Source organism: Diceros bicornis, unplaced genomic scaffold (genome assembly GCF_020826845.1).
Source record: "Diceros bicornis minor isolate mBicDic1 unplaced genomic scaffold, mDicBic1.mat.cur scaffold_90_ctg1, whole genome shotgun sequence".
NCBI classification, from domain to species: Eukaryota; Metazoa; Chordata; class Mammalia; order Perissodactyla; family Rhinocerotidae; genus Diceros; species Diceros bicornis.
Window position 1 is genome coordinate 957,669 of NW_026691791.1, and position 5,890 is coordinate 963,558.

Here is a 5,890-nt window from a genome sequence, read left to right on the forward strand (position 1 = left end):
TTAAAGTCACAGTCATGCCACTCTCTCAGACTTTTTGTGTGTGAGCTTCACATTCTCAATCTTAAGCAGTGATTCTCTGAGAATGCAAACTCTGAGGATTATAATGATTAATAATATTAATATATTATTATCATTCATTGCATACATTATACACTGTACATTATAATTATAAATTAAAGTGTAATTATTATTATACATTAATATATCCTTATTATATATTACATTATTATGATATCATTATAATGGTTAATAATCTTTATCATTATTGACTATTTAATTTCTCCTAAGCAACATGACTGGCAAGCTCTGCGTGTACTATCTCAGTTACAGTCACAATATTTAGGGTTTTATTTCCATTTTAAGGTAAAGATGAGGAGGATCAGAAATATTAAATAACTTGACAAAGAAGGAAAAAAATTACTACAAAGCTAAATTAAACACCTATTTGCAATATGTCTCAGAGAAAGAAAGCCGTTATCTGACTTACAAACAGACTCAAAGTTGACCTCCCTCAAGCCTGCAGTGAAAGAACCGGTAAAGAATGTACATCAGGAAGAAGAAATGTGAACCCAGGAAACCATAACAGGATTCACAAGGAAAGGAAAAAAAAGTCTGGTTAATTTAGTATTAGTTTTAAAACAAGACATTAAAAACACATTTGAACCAAAATTCCAGGTGATTACCACATGGAACAATAGAGGAGAGAAGATTTAGGTAAAAAATAACTCATTTTTTAGGGAAGATATACATACTAAGGTACTCTATTATTAACACATTGCTCTCAAAAACTGATAAATCTGTGGAACAAAAGTAAGTAATGATAAAGAGGATTTGAAGGTGCAACATACTCGATCAGACAAATAGACAAATCCCAACACACTGGCTTATTGTGAGACTTGTGATGCTGAAAACAGTCGTTCTCCTGACAGCATGATACCGCAATGTCATATCAATTTTCATGAATCAAATTTCCAACGCATATAAATCTAAAAAAAGGGAAAATCCAGTATTTCATTGTATGCAACTAGTGACTCAACATACAACAAATACCAGAAAAATAGAGACACAGAAGTAGGTATCTTTTTAGAGAAGATAGATATAACAGCTCTTTAGTGAAATGTTATGTTGGAATCTATTGCAATATTACATAAAAAGGACAATCCATTTGGACTAGGTATGTTTTCTCTGTGACTGTGAGGGCAAAACTCTAAAGAATCCCCTGACTGTGATAACTCTCTGTTGATCTTAAAATACAAATACATAACACTCAGGAAAGGAAAGGAAGGAAAGATCACCTTTCTCTCCTCACCTGAAACTCAATCTCATACCTCAGAAGCATCACTGTCAGTATCTTCACTGTCATACAAAGGAATCAAAGAAAAGAAATTATTGGAATATAGTAAAGTTTCAAGAGCTCAAAGCAGGAAAACCTAATGACCCCTGCAGAGGCACTAATGTAGTGTGAGCTCCATGTCATCTGCCCCGTCTTGTCTTTTATCACCGTATTTGTCGGGACGTCCTTCTTTGCCCCTCACTCTCCCTGCCCCTCTAGCAAGTCTGTCTGCATCAGTGCTACCGACAGTCTCTCTCTTGCCATCTTCACTTTCTCCTCCTGTTTCCTGATATCTTCCTGAGTCACTAGAAGTTGTTTGCAAAGAAGCTGTGGGATGTACAGTCCAGCTCCTGGGATCGTCTCTGCTGAATCTGAAGACCAGGCAGGGGTGGGCATGAGACTGGAGTTCAGACCACCTGCAAGCACACCTGGCAGGGATGCACCTGTGCAACTAGGTGAAAGATTTAGCAGGGCTTTGGCAAGGTCGAAAGGACTTAACAGTTCTTCTGCACTCTGCAGGCCTGGAGACCTTGCAGTCTCTTCTGCCAGCAGAGTTGTTGGAGCTGCTCCAACGTTTCCTCCCATTGATGGAATCTGACCTCGTTGCCAGGATAGGATGTGATTTTAGTAACTGGCCTCTTGAATATGTAACTGGACATCCTCAAAGGGATGGAGATGCTCAAACCAGGCTTTGGGTTGGATTGGTTTCCACAATCATGTCTCTTCCTCTGTGATGATTTGACCATCATACTTCGTTTCCTCTTATCCTATAAAAATAAATTGTGAATGTGGATCAGAGTGATAAATGAACCCTGCTTTCCCAGGACAATTATGTCAGATGCCTTGTATTCTACCCTCCCTCTCTCCTTGTGGGGATTAATCTGACCTGTGTCTTGGGACATAATCAAAGAGATTTGGGTCAAGAACAGAAAGCTTGAGGTCAAAACTCAGGACTACGGCAGGTCATTTCTTCTCCTCCATGTTGTTAGACACTTATCAGTATGACTTTATCCTCTTTTTGTCCTTGTCACTCTCAACAAGAAAAACTCTGGTGCTCCCTGTCAGGACACACGGTCCCCATTCTTTTTCTAAATCCCAAATCATACCATTCTTCTGTACTATATGACTATTCATTTGATTAACCTATTGACCAGTTGGTGTTCATAGCTCCATTAGAGTTTAAATCAGTAGTGAAATTATCATCCACCCCACTCCTAGTGACTCTTATTTGACAACTGTGAACATTAAATCTCAGTACAGAGAATGTATGTCTGAAAAAACTCAACTTCCAATTGGAGATTGTGCTGTAAGTGGGAAGTACACACTGGATTTATGAAACCCAGGAAAACAATGTAAACTCTCTCATTATTAAGTTTTGTATAGACTGCACCCACATTGATGATATCTTGGCTATAGTGGGTTAAAATATACTATTAAAATTAGTTTCACCTGTTTGTTTTAATTTTTTAAAATGTGGCTACTAAGAAAAATATTTAAATTCCATAATATAGAGTGCTTAATGTTACTATTAGACAGTGCTGGCCAAGCCATCAGTGAAAATAAATTCCAGAAATAGTGGTTAGGGAAATATTTTCCCTTGAAAAGGAGTCTACACTGGCCCACACTTCAAGATGCAGCAAAAAACTGTCATACACACACACGCACACACACACACACAAACACACAGACACTGACAGAATGAAAAAAAACCACTTCCTAGAGTCCCACCTCTTCTCACATGACATGAGGTTGCACTCCTACTTAGTCCTAAGTGGATTAATGTCAAGAAAGAAGGCAGAAGTCAAGGTAATTTTCCAGTTAGGAAGATCTAAAACCAGAGACTAAAGCTCAAGATATGTGGTGAATTTCCTGTCCTGGCTTCTGTTATTAATTCAATATGTTAGGGAGACTTTTCCAAGGAGGGTTTTTTTAAAAAACACCTTTTCTTTACTATGTAAAAATAGACAGGCTATGTAAAGAATAATTACTCTAGCCAATAAATGAAAAGGAGATGATAGAACACGAATACCCTTATTATAAGTCACTACTGGATTAGTGAGTCAGGGAACAGCTGACATTGGGTTAATTTGGACTTAATTAGGCTGATTCTGATTTCATGACCGTCATATTGATTGTATTATGCTAGAACCTACGAAACTTCCGAGCCCCCCTACTATTTAATCACCAAGGCCCACCAACCAGACTAGTCCTTGCTGACACATCCCCTGGCTCCATCCCTTCTGACAACACCTGGAGGATTTTCCCCATATCCCACTCTGTCCCTGTGCTCTTCTACCTGCCCCAGGGCCAGGGAATCATTTTCTCCAAAGCTCAGGCTCTGCGTGTGTCCAGCTCTGGGGATGGCACTTCTCTCTCGAGTGAAGACAAGGATCAGAACGCAGACCCTGTGAGCTGCAGCAATTGGACAAAGACTGGGGTTTGCTGACAGAAAAGAACCTTTAGTGGGCATGGTTACCAGGGTCCAAGAAGCCCCAGTGATACCTCCAGGGAATGTGATGCAGGACAGAGCAGGAATGTCTGCCAGTGGTTCGGCTTGGGAATGCCTGTAGGATGACATAGGTGACATTGGTAATGCATTCGCCAATGTTGTTCATTCATTTATTCATCGTATGTCATGGAGTGCTTTCTGCTTACATCCAGACAACAGGCTCACCCTCTGAGGCTCACAGGCAGTGTCAGAAGAATTTCTAAATTGTATTTCTAATATATAGGTACAGCACTGGTAATACACTAGGTGTTCCAAGCATTTTCCAAACATTAACTCCTTTAATACTCTCCATAAACCTACAAAATATGTATGCTGATCATTATTGCCAACTGACAGATGAAGAAACTGAGGCACCAATCAGGTAAAGAACTCAGTCAATACAAATATCTAATAAGGGATTGAGCTGGAATTTGGACATGAGGAGTTAGCTCTATACTCTGTGCTCTTAACCATGATATTTACTCTCTAAAGACTTCACATCATGAAAAAATTTGATCAGTTATCCATTTTCTTGGTGCATTGAGTAGCCACACTATTTTATCTGTGTCTGAAAAATAGAATAACTGCGTAGAAACTACTGCACATACACACTCAAATTACATCTATCAATGCCCCCAGTCCCTGAAAATTAATACAGAGAACATTTCAGAATGTTTCTTGCCCAGGTAGGGAGGACTCTGAGGAAATCTCAGTGTTACTGTTAGAAGCTGAGGACAGGCTGGAAGTGGGTCTCAGGGGAAAGGTGTCCTCAGGAGTCACCATTGAATGACAACATTGATGGGAGGGTCTCAGCAGTGACTGAATTCAGGATCTGGTGGTGTTTTAACCCGGTGCTTATCTTCTGGCTGTGGGTTTATGGTGATGCAGCACAGGGAGAGGGGATGGTTCACTGTGTTCTTGGGGAAACCAGACCCATGAAAGAGAGGGAATGATGGTTTCCTTAATCAATGGATTCGTGGTGGGAAAAATTCGGCCTGGAAGAGACAGTCGTGTTCCTGGTATAACCAGAAGGAGTTGCCTCTGCATCAGCCAAAGCAGACAGCCCTTCCTCGTGCATTCATTTTATCTCAATTGGAGGAAGGAGGAGGAAATCATGTAATGCTCTTCTGGATGTGAGATCTGTGATGGTAGAGACTGTGGTAGGAGGTTCTGAAAGGCCTCTCTGAGGCATTTCAGACCTTTGCTGTGACCAGAATGACAAGTGTAAGCACCCTTGCGTATGTCTGGGAACATTTAGTGTGTCAAGGAGAAGGCTCCCTGGTGCAGAGACTCACAGGAAGAAGCGAGTTTGACCAGGGAAGGTCAGAAATGTGGCCAGTGTGGCTGGAGGGAGCCTGAGAAGAGAGAGTGAGGGGAGAGAGGAGGGTGATCAGGCTGGATCCTGGGAAATGGTAGACTGTTACTTTCTGTTCCTTTGTAACAACAGTACTCCAAAACCTACCACCTATAAAGTACAAATATATAACATCTCATAATTTCTGTGAGCCAATCATCTGGCATGGCTTAGCTGGGTGCCTCTGCCTCAAAGTCTCTGTGAAGCAGGGTTGTGGTCTCAACAGGGCCCCAATGGGGGAGGATTCCCACCCAAGATCACTCACATGGGTTTTGTCAGGATCCATTTGGACTGAGAGTCTGAGCTCCTGTCTGTCTGTTGGCTGGACACTCCCTCAGTTCTCTCCTATGGAGCCTCTACATAGTGCAACTGAAAACATCAGCTCTTGCATTCCCAGTTCTGGTGATTTGATAGAGAGCGAGAGCGAGAGAGAGAGAGAGAGAGATGGAAACAGAAGGAGGGAGGTAAGTAGGGAACCCAAGTAAGCCAGTAAGCAGGAAGTGACAGATGTTTTGTAATTAAAACTTGGAAGTGACATCCCATCACCTTGGTTGTGTTCTCTTGTTCAGAAGCCAGATACTTACTACTTAGTGATGACAAACTGATGTGCACTTCAGGAGGCAAGGAGCATTGGGGCCATTGTGGAGGCTGCCCATCACATAGGCCAACGTGAGGCACGTGGGACTGATTCTGAGTAAGACAGGGGACCGTGGAA

General features: G+C 41.3%; 1 pseudogene; it reads right to left on the reverse strand.

The window, feature by feature from the left end:
* Positions 1-1,511: 1,511 nt before the first annotated feature.
* On the reverse strand, positions 1,512-2,079 carry LOC131403813 (methyl-CpG-binding domain protein 3-like 1; annotated as a pseudogene).
* Between the last annotated feature and the right edge of the window lie 3,811 nt (positions 2,080-5,890).